We start from the raw sequence: 22,958 nt of genomic DNA on the forward strand, positions 1-22,958 counted from the left end.
ATACTCTTTTGATGTAGTTTGAGCATAATAGAAAGGCCCAAGCGATTGGAAAATGGGCCAAAGAGACGTAGCCCAGAAGGGGTGAACTCCTTTATTATGTTCTTTTTGTGTGTTGTATATTAATTTTATATATTTTTTGTTCAACATATGTTTTTATGTTAAATTGTTTATAACATTTACATAAGAAACTCTCATGGGAATCTGTTAATTGCAAAAGTTTTTGAATTCTTAAGCACTTGAAAAGAAAATGATAAGCATCTTGCGTTTATTTCTGAATGGGGAATTAGCATAACATTACTAATCTGCTCCAATTTAGATAAACCATCAAGGAGAAGTACTGCCTTGCCGGAAGCTATGAGGATAAATACATAAAGTGGACCACGTTGTGGTAGGGAAGGGACCAAGACGTGCTAAAGTTTACCAATATTTTTCATACCGTTCGCAAAAAGTTGAGTATCAAAGATTCTGACAGGCATTTGGTACTCAAATAACGTGGTTACCTACATAGGTAAATCCAGGAAAAGATGGAGTTCATGGACATATCCTCACTTGGCATGATGTATCGCTACGCTATCAAGATCGAGCATAAGTTTAAACAAAAGAAACGAGACTTTGGATCTGTGAATTCGAATAGCAAAGGACAAAGCCAAGGCGGGATGACCCAAGACAACCCGTCGAAGTTGTAAGAAAATAAAACCACGACAAAGTCAAAGAAGGTCACAAGAAAGTGGTGTGAGTTCTATAAGAGCCCCACTCACAACACAAGTGAGTGTCGGGCCAAGCAGTCATTGGTGGCCGAGTTGAAGGCTTCAAAATCATATGCATGTTTCGACCCTGAGTCACAACCCAACAAGAGAAATGACAAAGGGAAGCAGATTATTGATGCAGAGCCCAGGGCCACTGTTGCAACCACCAAGATCCAGAAGAATGAGCTCAAAGATCCAAAGGAGAGGGAGCATCTTTTCCACTCACAAATGTGGGTGAAGGGTTCGCCATTACAATTCATTGTCGACAGTGGTAGCCAAAAGAACCTTATTTTAGCAAAAGTCATGAAGCGGCTGGATTTATTGACCATACTAAACACGTAAACGTACAATATCAAGTGGCTTCACCAAGGACGATATCTCCTAGTCAGCCAGTAGTGTCACCTTCTTTACAACATCAAGTCCTTCACAAATGAGGTATTGTGTGATGTTTCTCCTCTTGAAGTTTATGATGTATTATTAGGACAACCATACTTATGGAAGTGACATGATGTATATGAATCTAGACCTCACTCTATGATTATTTATTTGGGTAATACGTTATACAAGATACCAAAGGTAGCCCCAACTACCGCCACCTATTTGATCTATGCTAAGAAATGGAGTAAGATCATCTCCAGAAGATCTGTTGTTAAATTTTATTTCTCTATCCAGAAAGATAGAGTTTGGACCCAAAATTTGGTGCCCTACAAGTAGTTAACCCATCTCGTAAACAAGTCATTGAGGATACATAAAACTGGGAAAAAACAATGAACCCATCCTCTAAAAAGACTTTTGAAGATGCATGACACTCGAGGAAGGCAAAGAGCGCATATTGGGACATTTTGCTTTATATTCCAAGTGGAATTTGGCTCATGATAAATTTCAATTTTACCAATCCTATGCTTTTTTTTGGATAAAAGTTTTGTATTAAAAGCATTACGAGTATGGATGTCTTGGACTCTTTTAGTGTTATGTAATTATTTTGTTGAAATTATTTCTATTTTGTAGTTTTATATGCTATGTGGTGTTCAAACAAGGTTTTGTTTTTCTCTGTGGTTATTATTTTTGTTTTCAAAAATTTAAAGATGGTGTTATTAGAGGTGGAATTGATCGTGAGGAGTTTTGATTTAAACTTTCTTCAAAAATTCATTGACAAGTGACTAAAGAATGAACTTTCTTTCATAATTTCAAGGGAAAAATAGAGCCATGATAGGCAAGGTTAATTTAAAGGCTATTTTGATTCATTCAATTTACAAACTATTATGAGCAACCAATTGTCAATGATTAACCTTGAAAGGGGGCATGCTAATTATGGAGATGTTAATGTAATATTTTATGACATATTACACACAATGCAACCTTCAAGGAGAGCAGAAATAAGTACCTATAATGGTCATTTTCCATAGCAATATTCATTGTTAACAAAGTGTTTTACATAACCCTAAAGATTATTAAAAAAAAATAGTCTTAAAATGTGCTTATCAATTTTTATACCTATTGTGATAGTTAGAAAATTGAAATGATAAGTAAGTTTCTATGTGAAATTGAACTAACCCATAATCTTAAATACCAAACTCTTATATTATATGCCATGTTTTTTCATCTTTAAAATCAAAAGAACATAAAATAAAATTGAACTTCTAAAAATACTCTTAACCAAAAATTAGAAAAATTGGGAATAATAATCTAACAAATGAGGAGAACCTCTGAAAAACAAATATATGTTAAACTTAAAAGACTTACAAATTCAAACTACTCAATTCAACTTTAAATTACTATTCTTCTTAAACAAGGAAAACTACATTAAAAAACAAATAAAACTATATTACAGTGCATTAATTTCAAACTATTTAATTTGATGCTAAATTATTATTATGTAATTATTGACAAATTTTGAAGAAATACAATGAATGGAAAACTACAACAAATCATAATAGAAAAATACCAAAAATCTTCTGCAAAGCAAGGAAAGAAGAGCTACCCGCAACATATGCCTCTTTAAATAATAACAAGTAAGTCTATACTTTCCCACCCTCTTTTTTACCTTCTTTGAGGAGAAACCATCATAGCAAAGTCATTTTTCACTTTTATCTTAAGGTCATTTTTCACTTTTATCTTAATAGAAAGGGATAAGAAAACCCTCAACTTCAATGGTTATAATGTTTTATGTGCAGAAAAATTGACGAGGCAAGGATGTGAGGAGCCTGAAGTTGTATAAAATATGGTGATTTTGAAGTGGTGTTTAAATAAAAACAAGTAAATTTATGCTTTCCCACCCCCTCTTTTACCTTCTTTGACGAGAAACCTTGTTGAAACTAAATAAACATTTAAAAACTAGAGTACGATGAACCAATAACATCTTTGAAGTATTAATAGGCTCAAGCATTTTATTGGTTGACTGCCCTGTTTTTATATTGGATATTCCATTCCTCGGAGTTGGGGTTTTTCTTACAGATGGCATCAAATGGTTTGTCTCCTGTACCCCCATCCTGATCTACTCTACATACGCTTTAGCGGTTATTGGTGCATTTCTTCTCTGCGTATTTTGCCGGGCGTTTGGTTCCAGGAGAGCAGTACAATATTTTGCCGAACCAACAAAGGACAAGGAATATCTTAAACTCTGCATCTCTCGCTGTAATGCTTTTTGTAGGGTCGGTGACATATTTCTGAATTTTTTTGATCAGTGACTGCATCTTCAACAGATCATCTACTCTTTCGATAACGCACGAGGTTTGATTATAAAGAAACACAAATCAAACATCTTTCACTCTGCCGTGGAGGATGCGTAGGTGGAGGAGATTGCACACATCTTCGGGATTTCACATGCTCCCGTGGATTCCTGCCTCACTTATTTGGGTTTTCGCATGAATCCAAATAAATGTTTAAATTCAGACTGACAATGGCTCATGGACATCTTCGGCAGGAAAATAAATAATTGGACTCACAAGTGGTTGTCCCATGGAGGCAGGCTTGTTTTTGTAAAATCTTTACTGCAGAACATTCCTGTATACTGGATGCATCTCTTCAGATTTCCCAGAGAGATCATCTCCCGCATTGATGCTATCATCACAAAATTTATATGGTTATGTGTTACGGAAGGTAAGAAGATACATTTAGTTAACATAGATAAACTTTATCCAGGAGGATAGAATTTGGAGGATGGGATATCAAAAAGACTGAATTGTTCGATTGGGCTCTACTGTCCATGAGCTTATGGTGGGTTATCTCTGGATGTGGCATTTGGAATGGACATCTTTATGGGAAAATACCTTAAATACAGAGACCCTATGGACTGGAGCAAACAGGGTAAAAGGCACAAAATTAGCATCATACATTTGGAGAAGTCTATTACTGACTAGGGAATGGTCAATTGAGAACCTTTGCTGGTCCATTGGCCCAGGGAGGAAGACCCTGCTTGGAAGGGATAGGGTTTATGGAATTGCTGGAGATCAAAACTTCCCCAGAGGTGTTACTGAACACTTAAACTCCAATATATCTCATGTTTCTTGCATATCATGAAGGGTTGGGATCCCCTGGAACTTTTCCCATTTGGATTACAGCAGACAATCTGGATCTCCATGGTGGTCAGGCAGAAATCTGGGACAGATACATCTTCCACTTATTCTTGGTTGGCATCACATTTAATGAAGAAGCAGACACGGTTTTCTGGCGTGCCAACCCTACAAATGGTCATATTTCTGTTAAGGAAATTTTCAATCATATTTTCACATCTTGTGGGGGTCATATTTCTGTTAAGGAAATTTTCAATCATATTTTCACATCTTGTGGGGGTCATATTTCTGTTAAGGAAATTTTCAATCATATTTTCACATCTTGTGGGGGTTATGAGGACAAATGATGGCTTTCAAAAGCATGGAAATGACATTTACCACAAGATTTTGCTATTCGTATTGTTTGTCCAGAGAATTAGAATTTTGACATGGGTCAATCTCTGCAAATGGGGATTCCAGGGTCCGGGTAGATGCATTTTATGTCAAGAAATGGAAGAGAGTGGTCTACAACTTTTCATTGATTGTCCCGTTTCAAAAAGAACCTGGATATATGTCCTACAGATGCTGGAGATACATGAGCATTGAGAATCTCAAACATATAATTCAATTGAAACATGTTTCAGATTTTGGTTCAATGGGCATATAGAAAACAGAACTATCCCTTTTCGAGTGGTTTCCTTCTCACATATTGAGAACATAACCTGTCTCCACAAAGTTATTAATATTTTTGTAGCTATAATTTCAGTGGTATATGTTACTATTAGATTTAACTAATAATATAATTTCTGTTAATTTCTGTTATTATTGTAGCTATAATTTCTGTTTCTGTTTTCTTCAAAATTTATATATAAATATAAATTTCGAAGAAAACAGAAACTGAAATATCCTGTTCCATTCATCAATAAAACTATTACTCAAGATATAAATGTCAAAGAACTATAACTCAAAATATAAGTACCAAAGAAAACGGAAACAGAAACCAGACATATAGATATGTTTTCGTAGACAGAAACAAAACATATAGGAATGCTTATGTAGGCTAAAAAGTGAACAAAACCCTTGAGTGAAATATGTTTTTATGCTAAGCTAAAGAGTGCATAAATTTTATATCATATATATTTGGAAAAACACATTTTAGAATGATTTAAATATAAAATTTGAGTATTTATAAAAATGTTACCAAATTCCTTTATTCTATTCTATGTAGAAATAGAATAAGTTATTCTAATTAGCTATTCACTCGAAATTGGGAATCATCCAAACTCGATAAACAATGCAACCAAACTGGGGGTGTTTTATGGTCCATATTGTTTGATAGCAGAGGAACATACTAGTTTAAAAAAAAATGAAACCTTTTACACAGAAAACATGGGAGCATTTTATGGTCCATATTGTTTGATAGCAGTGGAACATGTCAGTTTGTAAACAAAAATGAAAATCTTTTACAGAGCACATCAGAAACCAGAACATACAACACATACTATATACATGCAAGCACATTGCAATCGATGGAATAACTCGGGATGGGAATGGATATGTTTATTCTATCATTTGGAGAACGGCTTCCTACACACATCTATACATTATGTAACCTTCCTCTACACCCACAGCAGGTCCACTATGACATCTTCATACAGCGAGAGAGGTCAACCAGAGATCTCGATGGATTTGGGTTGCGGAGGTTGGGGTTCAGGCTGGTTCGGCACTGTAACGGTCAGCACCCCGTTTTCCATGCTCGCCTTTATCTCTTCCACCTTCACATTCTCCGGCAGCCGGAAACGCCGAAGGAATTTTCCACGGGATCGCTCAATGCGGTGCCATTTGTCGTTCTTGTGCTCTTCTTCTTTGCTGCGCTCCCCGCTTATCTGCAGAACTCTTTGCCCCTCTTCCAACTCTATTTTCACCTCCTCTTTCTTCAAACCTGGAAGATCAGCTTTGAAAATGTGCGCCTCTGCCGTTTCCTTCCAGTCGATCTGAGTATTGGCTATGGCAGAAGTTTCCTTTACAAATTGGCCCGATGGTCCCCCGCTGGCCAGATCTGTGAATGCTTGGAAAGGATCCCATACTTCCAAAGAGAAGGTATCGAATGATCTCCTGCCGAAAAAGCTGGGAATTATCGACATTTTCAACTAGTAATGAATTACTGCAATATATGCGACTGGAATGAATACAGAAAAACAACACTCTGATTTCTCAGTGTTTCGATTTCAAGATAGATCTTGGATTGTATCAGATGAGATGTTACTTTCTATTTTTTAAGACGAGGAGGAACTGTCTAGTCGATTCTGTAACAAAGGTTCGAAATGATTCTCAAATGCTCGCATTCTTACGGCAACATGTGAATTTTCACTTTGCCGTATTAGTGTTATTCGACCTTATCCATCCAGAATCATCCAATGTAATTGTTTCTCCAGAACCATCTAGCCTCTCACATTGTTCAGCAGGTATGGCCTACGGTCATATGGCGGTCATATGGTATATGCTACATAATCTAGAAGAAACGATGTGGATGTCCGAATTGATGTTAGATATGCAGAGGTGTAGCCCTGCCACATAGGGACGCGGGATCTGACGCCTAATTCTTTCTCATTGAGTATTAAAAAAAAAACAATAAATAAAAATGGGTTTTTTAAGTCAAATTTATTGAAGAAAACAAATTGTGCATAGGAGTAGGTGTAAATATTTAATCTACTCAGGGTTAATTCATTTAAAAATAATAAAAGATTAAAAATAATATAGAACCGAGTATGGTGGAAATGTTTTAGTGTAATTTCAATTTATAAATATAATTTTATTCTTACATAAGCGCTGAAGAAAACATAATTAATGGTGAGAAGTAACTCATGTAAGAATATATTTTACATCTTATTTTTATCCATTTTTTATGTAAAGATTTGCTTAAATCATGTTGGGAAGTAATTAATAGTAGATATGTTATTTAATTGAGCATAAATTATTTTCAAGTATTTTATTTCTGGATGTTTTCTCGCTTAAAAATAAAACATCACTACACAAATATCTAAAATTCATACATGAGTATTGCAACTATATGCATAAATCGTGGCATCTACATGAGCATTATATTGTGCAAACACCTTCAAGCTATGGTCCAATCAAATGTTGGTAATCTTTTTTTAATAATATTGAAAAATAAATATTTATTTTTCAAAGTTAAACATTATAATTTGTAAACAATTTGCATTGGTCAATGTTAAACTAATAGGAATCAACAGACATATTGATCTTCGCAGGGACTAATAAGAACTAGTAATGATTCCAAAACGATATTTAAATTTAATTAATAGACACATTAAAACTTAATGCAACGATAAACTTACAATATAACAAGTTTCTTAACCATGGATATTATTAACTTGTAAATAGGTCTTGTTACAATACCATGGGCCAATAGCATGGCTTATCAATACCACAAGTCGAAAAATCATTACTCGTTTCACAATAAAAAATTACATATGGCATTGATTACATAAAGTGAAAATTCTCCATCATATGGATGGGGGGTGTGTGAGGGTGAAGGAGAGAGAGAGGGAGAGAGAGGAAGGAAGGGAGAGAGAGATAGAGTTGGAAGGGGACATTGGGAGGAGAGAACAAAGACATAGAGAGATAGAGGTAGGAGTGACAAGGGAGAGAGAGGGAGAAAGAATGAGAGGAGAGAGAGAGAAGGAGAGGAGAGAGAGAAAGGGATGAGAGAGAGAGAGAGAGACAAAGATATGGGGGGAGGAGGGCGGCAGAGAGAGAAGGAGAGAGGGAGGGAGATAGTGACAAAGTTGGAGGGTAGAGAGAGAGAGAGATGGAGGGGAGAGAATAAGGGAGTTGGGAGAGAAATGGAGAGAGAAGAAGGAAGAAAGAGGACTTGAGAGGGATGAGGAGAGAGAGAGTAAAACAAGAGGGAAGAGAGAGAGAGAAGAAAGATAGATCCTGCCTAGATATTTTATGTGTGTATATAAAAGCCAACATAGATCCATCTTAACCCTAAGAGGTCTCAAATCTTTCAAGCTACAAACCTTTTCTCAACTTGTTTTACACTAAAAATAAATTTGCACCTCAAGAGATTTGATCCCTCTAAATACTTGATAAATATAAAATTAAAATAGATTTATATTGATTTAGGAGTAAAGAAATTACAATATCTTCCAAAATTTATTATCAAAATTCAAAATATATATAGATATATATAATTAATAAATTGTGATTATATCATTAAATATAATCCCTGCTTTATTAACGTTTAAATCCACTTTATATTAAGTAATGCGATCAACCCGTGCTGGATTTTGTATTCTTTGAAAATTATACATGCCAGCGTTACTATTGTTTTACGTTTTATTTGTGGAGATTTATTCCGCAGATACACATTAGATAGAGATTTATTTTAAGAGAATTTTATATAACATGGTATAACTATGTTATTTTAAATTTTTTTAATATTATAATAAATTTGTAAATGTAAAAGTCAAATCAAATAAAAATAATAGTTTTTTTTATATAGGTTGTATTAGCACATGTTATATTTGGATTATGTTTGAGGTGGGGTGTTTTTTTTGCTAGAGTAATAGAATTGGTGGAGGAGTTCACTATTCCACAGTGGAGATGATCTTAAATATTGGGATGGTGTGGTTGTGTTTATGTACACACAAGTATGTGATCAATAATGAAGATAGGCTATATGGGTTATGGTGAGAAGGTAATTTCAAGCTTGTTTGTCCATCTATCGTGCTAGGGAGAAATGAATAAGCCAAGTCTTTCGCTGCAAGAGGATTGGCCTGGTGTTGGCTTTGGGAAAGTTGAAGTGATGAGAGGACCGTCGATATCATTTTATAGCTAATTCTAGGTATCCATGTATTTGGAAGGAAAATTTTTCATCTTGGCTATGTATTCCATCTGTTGGGGGTATGCATTGTGCTGGAGAGGAGGCCTCCTAGTTACTAGACAATAACAAAGAGAGGAGGTGTAATCATAGTTGTAAGATGAAGCTCCTTAGGCATCCCTTGTTCCTTCCTCGAGTCCCTGCGTTCAACGTTTGTCATGTTCTTCTGGGTAAATCTTTATTTAAATATACAATTCTTTGTCAAATTCTATCTTGGATTTCTGTCTGAATTCTAGAGCGGGCTTAGAGGTGTTTATGTTTGGTTTGGGTTGTATTAAAGTTCTTTAAATTTCACATGTGGTCTGGCATCCCTCTACTTTGGCAAGCCTATTGTTATGAAGCCCTCATTTCGCTCCATTCGTTGTCACCCTTCTTCATGTGGTTTGTTCTTCCTATCCCTATGGTTAACTCTAACCCTCCTATTTTCTATCTCCTTAACTTGCATCTGGTCAAGACTTTGCAACATAGTCACTTTCAGGTCTCTGTCATGAACTATCCCTGTGCAGACTGCAAGTCCAATCTATCTTAGTTAGACATGCAGGGACAAAGAATGCAGAGTAGCCATGGAGGGGGTGGTTATGGACCCCAGGGACATAACTGGTCCCAACAACAAGCCTGAGAGGCTGTTGCAATCTACCACTCAATGTACCCCCTTGAAACTCGAAATGAGGTTCACTAATTGGAATCCATAGAAACTATAGAAAGATAAGCTTTCTTGGACTCTTAAATCCTTAAAGATGTTTCCAATTGGATTCTCGAGTCTGGACATAGTAAGGGAAGAATGAAAAAATACTTACATGCCCTATCAATGCATTGGCAAATGAAGACCTTGTTGCGAAGGGTACTAGAGGACAAAAAAGAAGAACGATCTAATATATTTTCCAGTCTCAAGGATGTCAAACAAGTTCAAAGAAATCAAAAGGTTTGTTCAGAAAGAATGGATGCACAACTGACTCATATCAAGTTCCACCTCCAATGTGATCCTAATCCTCAAGCTCCTCCAAGATAAAGTACTAAAGACTTGGCATCGGTCACCTATGAATCTTGATTTTCAATGTGTTAATTTACAATTTTTAGTTTTATGCTAGTGTAGTTGTAATCATGTTATAACTGTTAAAACTCTTAGAATTTTGGACAAATTACTCAAATTGTAGGTGGAAAAAATTATTTGGTTTCCCATTAGGCAGATTGAGACCACCTACACAGTGACATGGTTAGGTTTGTTTATGGAATGATGTATTTGATTTGCATGTTTTTTCCATGAAATACATTATTAACTTACATAAAAGGAGATATATTTGGAATTATGATATATTTATGTTGGTTTTTAATATGTTATGTGCCAATTCCATGTTGAGTATGAAAGAAATTACACATCTCTGTCACACTCACTAACATGCTTTTCAAATTTGAAATTAAGATCGATTTACATCAATTCTTAATATGCTACATGCCAAAACCGCATTAAACATGAAATAAATTTTAGTATGTCCCTCATAATAAGCAACAAATAATTCAAATATTTTAATCATATGAAATTTTTTACTTTCAATTGCTTTATCCCCACACACACATATGTTATTGAAGTATTTCGCTTTATTCACAAAAATATAGTTTTTTTTCATGCAACATATTTAAATGTCATATCTCTCGATGTATGTATATACTATAATTAATATATAAAAGATCTATTTTAACTTTATATTTATCATGGGTTGATAGAGATAAAATTTTGATCTAGTTCCACTCATGATAGATTTGGACTTATGATGTACTTAAGTTGGTTCTCAATATGGGACATCTCAACTCCATATTAAGAATTTAATGCATTACAAACCTCCTTCATACTACAAAGTAAAAAGCACCTATGGAAAAAGTAAGCTTTTCTTTTACTTTTAGTTGCTTATTCTCCTTGTATATATTGAAAGTTGATATAAAATTAATTCACTTGAGGTGGCCATGAAAATATTTTATTTGTGGCTTAACATTATCTTTGTTTTGTTATTAATATTTTTTCTAAATGTCATAGAGTCCATATACAATTATATTACTAAAGGTGGCTATTTAAATATTTTATTTATAGCTGACTAATATTTCTTTTGGATGTTACATGTTATCTTCATGTTGAGGGAAAAAAGGTTTTTATTTTTATTTTTATTTTTCATATATATATATATATATATATATATATATATATATATATGTCAATTGAGTTTAGCTTGGGTGGTTGTGCAGGATACTTGTTATCCTCGCCACCTAGGTTCAAGTCAGGTAAGTTGACATGTTGTTGCTTCGGAATAAAGCAACTTTGTTGCACTCTTAAATGAGTCTATACTGAGGGTTGACCTAATACCAAAAACCTCTCTCTTGCCTTCAGACTGAGAGGGAACTTGACTTTCTTTCTTGGAAAGTACCTAATGCCCAAAATTTTCCTCAATTTTGGTTCTCTTGGGTGGTTGAGCATAATGGTTGTTATCTGGCCCACCCAAGTTGAAATCCCTTCTTATGACATGTTGAGTTATAATTCCTTGATGAATATTATTGTAAACTCATAAGTGAGTATACATATGTGATAGCTTGGTATCGACATCGTCACTTTAGTTCTCGGGCTTGGAGAGAGGAAGATTTCATTCCTTGGTAACATATATATAAGGAGTTGATAAAAAACAGTCTTAAAAACTAGAATTATCTCTCTATCTTGACTAGTGCTAAGAAGAAAATTAACATTTCCCATATATGAACTAATTCTCATGAGCTTCATAGTGAAACAAGGCACCGGTCTATTCCCAAAACACATTGAGACAAAAGAGTTTGTCACATTTACGACACTGAGAGGGTTGAAGATGAAAATAACTTTCTCTTAGATTACCCAACTCTTACTCACATTCGTCCTAATTTTCAAAATATTTTGTGGACTACCAACCTTATTGACTTGCTAAGTCAACAAAACTACAATGACCTAGGAACACTCCTCTCCCTTCTTTTCGATCATAGAAATAACATGTTAAATAATCTCAATTAATCTCTTGCTTTCTTAAGGTCCAATAGACCATATTGGTCTTAGTGGACGTTAATCATCATCATCATCATCATCATATATATATATGGAAAAAAAAATATTTATAATAGTTAGGAATGAATATACATATTGTGGTCCAAAAATGGACTAGGGAAGACTTTTCCTCTCCCATAAGTACTACTTCTCCACGATTCTTTCACACTTTCTTAAATTTCTTCAAAATGAAATTGTAGTGTCATATAATCCACAAAAATCTACACATGTGCTTCAAATTTAAATAAAAACAGTTATTCAGTTCTTCATTTGACCTCTTTCAACAATCCTAAAAGAAAAATTAGAATTGGAACTCCATTGAGTAATATTACACCCCATCATGAAACTCATGAACACTTAAAGCACAGAGGGGGAGTGACAAATCATCAACTTTACAATCAAGCTAATTGAAAATGTGATAGAATGAAATTCATTTGAAGAATAGATCAGTTCTTGCAAATTTGTAACAAAGGGCCTAGACAAATGTGTTAGTGTTAGTCTTTGAAGCCTTCCACTAGTGATCAAACATGCTCTTACAAAGTGGTCTTAGGGTGTCAAAGTCAAATTTTGTCATTTCAGTGAGTCTTCAAGTAAAATTTGGTCACTAGGTATTAGGTCTAGGATTTGTTTTCACTCCTTTCAAATTTTTCCAAGTATTGGTCCATGTCACCATTCGAAAGAGTGTATCATCATTAACAGAGTTGTCATCATTATTTCATGTTCCAATGGGTCATTTTACACCTTGTTTGTGCTTCAGTTGTGCTCAGATAAGGCTCATTTCCCTCTCCTAGGGTTTTTGTTTCTGAGCAAGACAAAATGAATTTGGAAAAAGTGAGAGAGGTTTTTGTCCACAATAGGCCAAGGAAGAAAAAACTCCTTCACTTTTTACACAGGTGTCATGGTTTTAAAGAAATGTCAAAAATATAGTCGCTACAAGAGAGTTGTTGCACCTCTGGAGTGACCTTGGTAAAATCAATTTTTCTCTTGTATGGAATGACAAAATGACTTGCTTGATGAGTCAACTAATAAGTAGATACAAATAGATTTCCAATGAGTTATCATGAACTCAATTTTTAGTTCAGGAACACCTTCAAATGTTGACTGCAACAACACTCTGCATTTGGGCAGCCTCATTCTGCACATTTTGAATAGTCTTGGGAGATTTGACTTTTGACAGGGTACATGAACTCCAAATTGAAAAATTCAATATGTTCTGCAAATTAGAATCGACAGGATTTCCAACGAGCTATCACACGCCCAATTTTGACATCGGTAAGGCTGTCAAAAGTGAGTTTGAAGTTGGCGCTACGCACCAGAGGCCGGCGCTACGCTTTTCACTGGAAGACTTTTTGGAGAAATGGCTTGTACATTTCAATTCAGCATGCATCAAACCCAGAAAATCTCAACAATTTTGGAGCAAAACTTGGTCACCAAAAGGTCAAAAAACTATCAAAAAGTGACCTCTCTACCTCTTTTTGGACGCACAGAAGCAGCCTTGGGAGATTTCACTTTTGAGGGGGCAAATGACCTCCAAATGCACAAATTCAAGATGTTCCATAAACTATATAGGAAGACCTTTCCAATGAGATATCGTGGGCTTAATTTGGCTAAGGGGAAGGCCTCCAAAAGTAGTTGTGAAGTGGCGTTACACACCTAGCCAGTGGCGCTACGCATAGAGCTAGTTTGCTCAAAAATCCAAATTTCGCCTAGTTTTTCTACAAATTGACTTTTTCTCTCATCTTGGATGAATTTTATGATTGTAAATGATGCTATGCTATGTAAATTTAATTTTAAAATGACCTTAGAGGGTATATTCATCATTTTGAGGTGGTTTGTGGGTAAATGAATCAGTTTCCATACTTATAGAGGCAAGTTGTTCCATTGCCTATATTCTTGCTCTTAGTTGGGAAATGGTTGAAACCGCCCCTCTTTTAATGGATTCGACCCCTGAAGGTCAGGATGAGTTGTTTGATGCCTATATTATGTATTTTCTTCCTCATTTGTAAAGGTTGGAGTCTCTTGAATGCTCTGAGCTACATTGTACATCTTTACAATAGTTTGGCAAGGAAATAAACCAGGATTTGCAGCTATTTTTGTGGGATACTTGTGGTAAAGTGTTTTTGCATAGTTTCTTTTTCTGTTATTAGTTTTTCTCATGTGTTATCTGTGCCACAATCTTATTCATTCTTCTAACTAAATGAAATCAAGATAGATAGGTAGAATACATTGGTTACATTGCTCTACCTTGGGAATCCGTTTAGTTTTTGATGTTTTCTACTATTTGAAAAGGACTCATGATATTTGCATGCCCTCCTCAGCTCCTCACCAGTCTTAGACCTACCATCTCACTCAATTTCAGGTGCTTAAACACCTACTTACCTCGCCCCACAAAACACCTTGCATTCCTGACTTGATTTCTCGGACCTAAAGTTGCCTGCTCCATTTGATCCAGCAACAAAACCATCAAAATCAACCAAAACACCCTAGAGCTACTATACCTAGCCTAAAATCTATATTTGATTCAGTCATCTCAACTGAGATTGACAAGGAGAAAGTCCTCTCTCGACCTAGTAGGGCTAGCTACTAGGTTAAGGTTGGTTTGTAGTTATCCTAGGATTACCTCCCTTCAGCTTGAGGTCAATCTAGGCTCTAACATAGTGGTGACCATACTGGGGATCGCAGTTTTATGTTCCTCAGTAAAATGTATCAAGTTTAGATCTGATTGTTGATGGTGGACAATGATCAGACACCGGAAGGCTAAAATCATTCACCTGGCGACTCTAGTGTCAAAAAATCCCAAGCTTCAGAATTTTTATGGCAACTCTACTCTTCAAGAACTAGTAGCCTAAAGAATTTCTTGGTGAATTCATTGTTATCAAAATGGATTTGCTGGCTTGAAGGTATGCTCCCATGAGCCGAGATCACATTCCAGGTTTCCCAAATAAAATTCCTAAGGTAGATTGGCAAAGGAATTTGCCTATGTTTAAAGATGATGGTAGGAATGATGCTGCTTTACATCTGGTTAGATTTCACATGCATATTCGCAAGTTGAAGGTTGATTTTCCTGAAGACTGCTTGATGAAGATATTCATGGCCACTCTGGAAGGTGAAGCCCGATCTTGGTATGAAAGTTTGTCACCTGCTTGTATTTACTGTTTAAAAGATTTTCATACCATGTTCTTTGAAAGGTATAAAGAATCTTATCCATCCTTAATATTAGTTCAGAACTGTTGCAAACATGTTTATAGTTTTATTGAAAATCTTGAGAGAATTTATGAAGATGATGACTTCATGGACGATGAGATCATGGAAGCCCTATATGAAAATCCATTTCAATAGCGTAAAGAGAGCTTAGAGGATACTTGTCAAGATGCTCAAGAAAATTTGCAGTAGGTTCAAGATCTTAGTACAACTGAAAATGATGGAAGACAAGGTCTTATTTCAGATCTGATCATAGCAGAAGACAGTATGCAGGAAAATCAAGTTCCAATTTCAGATTGTGATAAAGTCAAGTTGGCTATTCCAGATCTAGATTCAGATTGTGATGATGAAGAAGATTCAAATCGTGATGATGAAGAAATCATTGAAGCCTTCTTTGATTCTTTCCTTCAAAAACAGTCTCAAAAATCCAGTCACTTCATTACGCAAGATCATAATCAGCATACAATAGCTTCATCTTTGCTTGAAGATGAAGGAATTTTGCATCTTGATAGTCAATAGGAATCATATGAAATGAATTAGCAGTCTGAGGAAAATTTATATACTCCTTTGCTTGAAATTAAAGAAGACAATTACTGTAGAAAACAAAAGGTACTTTTTCCTCTATTTGAAGATGAGATAGATCAACTCCTAAAAGGTCAAGTTACAGCCCAAGCTAATGCAGGTTTGCAGTGTTCACATCGTCAAGAAGGTGTAGGTGAAGCTTCTTCCACTTTTGAAAATGAGGACAGTCTTGAAATTAGATTTATAGATCAACGAACAAATATTTTTTTCCTTCATGAAAATGATAAGGCTGTCATGTTTGATAATCTTGAAGATTGTTTTCTGTTTAAGAAAGGCTTGGACTATGAAAATGAGGAGTATGAGCCTGAGAGAGACAGTATGCCAGAATTCAAGTTAGAATTTCTCATGGTCGAGGAATTTATAGGCAACACTCAGATAGTAGAAGCTTATACTGCTCTATGCCTTCCTATCAATCAACAACCAACTGTTCTTTCAGATCAGAATGAAGGGAGTACTTGTATTTTTGCTGCTAGATCTCAAGACAAGCTAGTGCTTCAGGATTTTCAAGATCCATTCAGCATTCTTTTGCAAGCATTAGAAAAGATGAATGTTGCCTGGTTTGTTAGCATAAGCCTTGGTTTCAGTTGTTATTGTGAGTTTCCTACATGTACATCATTCTACCTGCTTAGAGAAAGTGAGAGCAAAATTTTAATAAGTAGCCATTTGCTAGATTGGTTACATTGGAAGGCCCACTTCACATGATTGTACATATTTCATCAGTAGGAAGGTGGTTTTCATCATGATTTGAAGCCCTCAAATCTCGATGGTCTGCTGCCATTAAAAAGCTTTGTAAGTACTTGTTTTAGTTAAGTAAGTCTTGAGTCATTTTTTAGTCATTTTCAAGACAGTTTTAGAGTCAGTTTGTGTCGTCAAGTCGTCAATTTGAGTGTTTTTTTGACTCCATGCCCAATGGATAAGGCTACTTGGTCTACGGTGTTCTTGGAACCTCCAAGGAGCTACCATCCCCAGTGGAGCCAATGTTAGTGTCAGTCTTTGAAGCCTTCCACCAGTGATCAAACATTCTCTTAAAAAGTGGTCTTAGGGTGTTAAAGTCAAATTTTGTCTTTTCAGTGAGTCTTCAAGTAAAATTTGGTCACTAGGTATTAGGTCTAGGATTTGTTTTCACTCCTTTCAAATTTTTCCAAGTATTGGTCCATGTCATCATTCGAAAGAGTGTACCATTATTAACAGAGTTGTCATCATTATTTCATGTTCCAATGGGTCATTTTACACCTTGTTTGTGCTTTAGTTGTGCTCAGGTAAGGCTCATTTCTCTCTCTTAGGGTTTTTGTTTCTGAGCAAGAAAAAATGAATTTGGAAACAGTGAGAGAGGTTTTTTTCCACAATATGCCAAGGAAAAAAACCTCCTTCAATTTTTACACAGGTGTCATGGTTTTAGAGAAATGTCAAAAATACAGTCGCTACAAGAGAGTCGCTGCACCTCTAGAGTGACCTTGGTAAAATCAATTTTTCTCCTGGATGGAATGACCAAATGACTTGATTGATGCATAAACTGATAAGTAGGCACAAATAGCTTTCCAATGAGCTATCATGAGCTCAATTTGGATTTCAGGAAAACCTTCAAAAGTTGACTGCAACAACACTCTGCATTTGGGTAGCCTCATTCTACACATTTTGACCAGTCTTGGGAGATTTGACTTTTGACAAGGTACATGAACTCCAAATTGAAAACATCAAGATGTTCTAGAAAGTATACTCGACAGGCTTTCCAATGAGCTATCACACACCCAATTTTGACATTGGGAAGGCTGTTAAAAGTGAGTTTGAAGTTGGAACTACACACTAGATGTCGGTGCTACGCTTTTCAATGGAAGAATTTTTGGAGAAATGGCTTGTAAATTTGGATTCAGCATGATGAGAGCATCAAACCCAGAAAATCTCAGCAATGTTGGAGCAAAACTTGGTCACAGAAAGGTCAAAAAACCATCAAAAGGTGACCTCTCTACTTCTTTTTGGACACACAGAAGCAGCCTTGGAAGATTTCACTTTTGAGGGGGCAAATGACCTCCAAATGAAAAAATTCAAGATGTTCCAGAAACTAGACAGGAATACCTTTCTAATGAGCTATATTTGTCTCAATTTTGCTAAGGGGAAGGCCTCCAAAAGTAGCTGTGAAGTGGCGTTATGCACCTGGCTAGTGGCGCTACGCATAGAGCTAGTTTGCTCAAAAATCCAAATTTCGCCTAGTTTTTCTTCATGTTGAGGGAAAAAGGTTTTTATTTTTATTTTTATTTTTCATATATATATATATATATCTATATCTATATATATATATATATATATATATATATATATATATATATATATATATATATATATATATATATATATATATATATATATATATATATATATGTCAATTGAGTTTAGCTTGGGTGGTTGGGCAGGATACTTGTTATCCTCCCCACCTAGGTTCAAGTCAGGTAAGTTGACATGTTGTTGCTCCGGAATAAAGTAACTTTGTTGCACTCTTAAATGAGTCTATACTGAGGGTTGACCTAATACCAGAAACCTCTCTCTTGCCTTCAAAATGAGAGGGAAGTTGACTTTCTTTCTTGGAAAGTACCTAATGCCCAAAATTTTCCTCAATTTTGGTTCTCTTGGGTGGTTGAGCATAATGGTTGTTATCTGGCCCACCCAAGTTGAAATCCCTTCTTATGACATGTTGAGTTATAATTCCTTGATGAATATTATTGTAAACTCATAAGTGAGTATACCTATGTGATAGCTTGGTACCGACATCATCACTTTAGTTCTCGGGCTTGGAGAGAGGAAGATTTCATTCCTTGGTAACATATATATATAAGGAGTTGATCAAAAACAGTCTTAAAAACTAGAATTATCTCTCTATCTTGACTAGTGCTAAGAAGAAAATTAACATTTCCCATATATGAACTAATTCTCATGAGCTTCATAGTGAAACAAGGCACCGGTCTATTCCCAAAACACATTGAGACAAAAGAGTTTGTCACATTTGCGACACTGAGAGGGTTGAAGATGAAAATAACTTTCTCGTAGATTACCCAACTCTTACTCACATTCGTCCTAATTTTCAAAATATTTTGTGGACTACCAACCTTATTGACTTGCTAAGTCAACAAAACTACAATGACCTAGGAACACTCCTCTCCCTTCTTTTCGATCATAGAAATAACATGTTAAATAATCTCAATTAATCTCTTGCTTTCTTAAGGTCCAATAGACCATATTGGTCTTAGTGGATGTTAATCATCATCATCATCATCATCATATATATATATGGAAAAAAAATATTTATAATAGTTAGGAATGAATATACATATTGTGGTCCAAAAATGGACTAGGGAAGACTTTTCCTCTCCCATAAGTACTACTTCTCCACGATTCTTTCACACTTTCTTAAATTTCTTCAAAATGAAATTGTAGTGTCATATTATCCACAAAAATCTACACATGTGCTTCAAATTTAAATAAAAATAGTTATTCAGTTCTTCATCTGACCTCTTTCAACAATCCTAAAAGAAAAATTAGAATTGGAACTCCATTGAGTAAAATTACACCCCATCATGAAACTCATGAACACTTAAAGCACAGAGGGGGAGTGACAAATCATCAACTTTACAATCAAGCTAATTGAAAATGTGATAGAATGAAATTCATTTGAAGAATAGATCAGTTCTTGCAAATTTATAACAAAGGGCCTAGACAAATGTGTTAGTGTCAGTCTTTGAAGCCTTCCACTAGTGATCAAACATGCTCTTACAAAGTGGTATTAGGGTGTCAAAGTCAAATTTTGTCATTTTAGTGAGTCTTCAAGTAAAATTTGGTCACTAGGTATTAGGTCTAGGATTTTTTTTCACTCCTTTCAAAGTTTTCCAAGTATTGGTCCATGTCACCATTCGAAAGAGTGTACCACCATTAACAGAGTTTTCATCATTATTTCATGTTCCAATGGGTCATTTTACACCTTGTTTGTGCTTCAGTTGTGCTCAGATAAGGCTCATTTCCCTCTCTTAGTGTTTTTGTTTCTGAGCAAGACAAAATGAATTTGGAAAAAGTGAGAGAGGTTTTTGTCCGTAATAAGCCAAGGAAGAAAAAACTACGTCAATTTTTACACAGGTGTCATGGTTTTAAAGAAATGTCAAAAATATAGTCGCTACAAGAGAGTTGTTGCACCTCTGGAGTGACCTTGGTAAAATCAATTTTTCTCTTGTATGAAATGACAAAATGACTTGCTTGATGAGTCAATTGATAAGTAGACACAAATAGCTTTCCAATGAGCTATCATGAGCTCAATTTTGAGTTCTGGAACACCTTCACAAGTTGACTGCAACAACACTCTACATTTGGACAGCCTCATTCTGCACATTTTGACTAGTCTTAGGAGATTTGACTTTTGACAGGGTACATGAACTCCAAATTGAAAAATTCAAGATGTTCTGCAAATTGGACTCGACAAGATTTCCAACGAGCTATCACATGCCCAATTTTGACATCGGTAAGGCTGTCAAAAGTGAGTTTGAAGTTGGCGCTACGCACCAGAGGCCGGCGCTACGCTTTTCACTAGAAGACTTTTTGGAGAAATGGTTTGTACATTTCGATTCAGCATGCATCAAACCCAAAAAAATATCAGCAATTTTGGAGCAAAACTTGGTCACCAAAAGGTCAAGAAACTATCAAAAAGTGACCTCTCTACCTCTTTTTGGACACACAGAAGTAGCCTTGGGAGATTTCACTTTTGAGGGGGCAAATGACCTCCAAATGCACAAATTCAAGATGTTCCAGAAACTAGATAGGAAGATCTTTCCAATGAGATATCGTGGGCTCAATTTGGCTAAGGGGAAGGCCTCCAAAAGTAGTTGTGAAGTGGCGTTATGCACCTAGCCAGTGGCATTACGCACCTAGCCAGTGGCGCTACGCATAGAGCTAGTTTGCTCAAAAATCCAAATTTCGCCTAGTTTTTCTACAAATTGACTTTTTCTCTCATCTTGGATGAATTTATGATTGTAAATGATGCTATGCTATGTACATGTAATTGTAAAATGACCTTAGAGGGTAGATTCATCATTTTGAGGTGGTTTGGGGGTAAATGAATCAGTTTCCATACTTCTAGAGGCAAGCTGTTCCATTGCCTATATTCTTGCTCTTAGTTGGGAAATGGTTGAAACTGCCCCTCTTTTCATGGATTCGACCCCTGAAGGTCAGGATGAGTTGTTTGATGCCTATATTATGTATTTTATTCCTTATTTTTAAAGGTTGGATTCTCTTGAATGCTCTGAGCTACATTGTAGATCTTTACAACAGTTTGGCAAGGAAATAAACCAGGATTTGCAGCTATTTTTGTGGGATACTTGTGGTAAAGTGTTTTTGCATAGTTTCTTCTTCTTTTATTAGTTTTTCTCATGTGTTATTTGTGCCACAATCTTATTCATTCTTCTAACTAAATGAAATCAAGATAAATAGGTAGAATACATTGCTTAGAGTGCGATGAAATCGGTCGGATGTGACCTTTCTGCATTAGCTCCTGAATCTGCCTCTTGATTTCATCATTCTCTAGAATGAAGAGCTGATAGATTGGTCCGTTGGGCAGCGGTGCACCTGGGGTCATATCGATGGAGTGCTTGACCTGACAGTGCAGAGGAACCCCTACAGGGGAGGTGAAGATGTCCTCATACTCCACGAATTTTTCCATATGTAGTTGTCGTGTGGAGGGGCCATGTCTGGAAGTCATGGTCACCATATTCTTCTTTCCTCGAGGGCGTATCATCAGGAAAACAAATTTCCCGATTTTGGAAATGATCTTACTGCATTGTTTTGCAGTAACCAAGGAGATAGCGGTAGGTGGTGCTACCTCCGGTATCCTGTACAATTATTTCCCAAAGTAACAATAACAACATGAGGCCTTGAATCATACACATCATTTTTCTTCCACAAGTATGGTTGGCCTAATAATACATCACGAAAATCAAGGGGAGCAATGTCACACAATACCTCATCCGTGAAGGGCTTGATGTTGTATGGAAGGTGACACTGCTGGCTCACGCGAAGAAGCCATCCTTGATGAAGCCACCTGATGGTGTACGGTTGTGGATGTGCTGTGGTTGGTAAGCCCAGTGGCTTCACGACCTCTGCGAAATGTGGTTCTTTTAGCTCCCGCTGTCGATAATGAACTGTAGTGGGGAGCCCTTTACCTACATCTAGGAGTGGAAGAGGCACTCCTCCTCCTCTGGATATTTGGTTCCTCCTTCTGGATCTTCGTGGTGGCAATGGTTGCATTGGGATCCGAAATTAAACAGGAACACAACAAATTACAGAAATAACCATAAATACAGAGATGCAGCAGAAATAATACTTCATTTCATTAATGTAAAATACTGAAATATGCTTACAAACAGAAATGGAAATAAGCTAGCTCGTGCGATGGTAGCTTATCTATGAGGAGGGATGTGGTGGCTACATGCCTTTGAACTATCTTACAATGAGGCTCGAAGGCCTATTTATTATTGAGAAACAATGGAAAACCCTAAACGTCCAGAAACCTAACCCTAGGAGATGAAGTGCCAAATTATGGGCCTTATTTTGGGTAAATTGGTACATTAAATTCCTGAGGTCATAACTTTGGCATCCGATCTCCGTTTGACACGCACAATACCTTGTTAGAAATATCTATCCGAGGACTACAACTTTGGGATGAGCAACATCGGCCCATGGGTTTAGGGACTCAAAACGGCTCTGGAAGTTCAAGACCTGAAAAACTGCTAAAAAATAATAAACTATGCTACAATTAAGGAAACTGAAAAACAAAAAAAAACAATGTTGGGGGTCCAAGTGGAATTGGCGGGTGACCACCAATATCCACCTAGATCATTCCTCCCCGCTTAGGAAGCAATGGTCCCCATTGCATTGAGTTCTTCCATGAGATGAGGAAACTTCTGGTGAGCCACTTGCCCTGGTGAAGGAGTTGGCCTGCTTTGACA

The 22,958-nt window shown here is 36.0% G+C and overlaps 1 protein-coding gene and 1 pseudogene across 1 annotated transcript in view; both read right to left on the minus strand.

Moving 5' to 3' along the window:
• Nucleotides 1-5,674: 5,674 nt before the first annotated feature.
• The window catches only part of LOC149241209 (17.8 kDa class I heat shock protein-like), a 92,516-nt gene continuing 75,232 nt past the window's right edge, over nt 5,675-22,958 (minus strand). Inside the window, exon 2 of the transcript XR_016246567.1 lies at nt 5,675-5,850. The gene's annotated coding sequence lies outside the window, so the exon portion shown is untranslated. The remainder of the gene's footprint in view (nt 5,851-22,958) is intronic.
• LOC149241210 (17.8 kDa class I heat shock protein pseudogene) lies at nt 5,861-6,577 on the minus strand (annotated as a pseudogene).

Source organism: Pinus tabuliformis, chromosome 8, assembly GCF_031772625.1.
Source record: "Pinus tabuliformis cultivar Carrire ecotype Pingquan chromosome 8, CPIR1, whole genome shotgun sequence".
NCBI lineage: Eukaryota > Viridiplantae > Streptophyta > Pinopsida > Pinales > Pinaceae > Pinus > Pinus tabuliformis.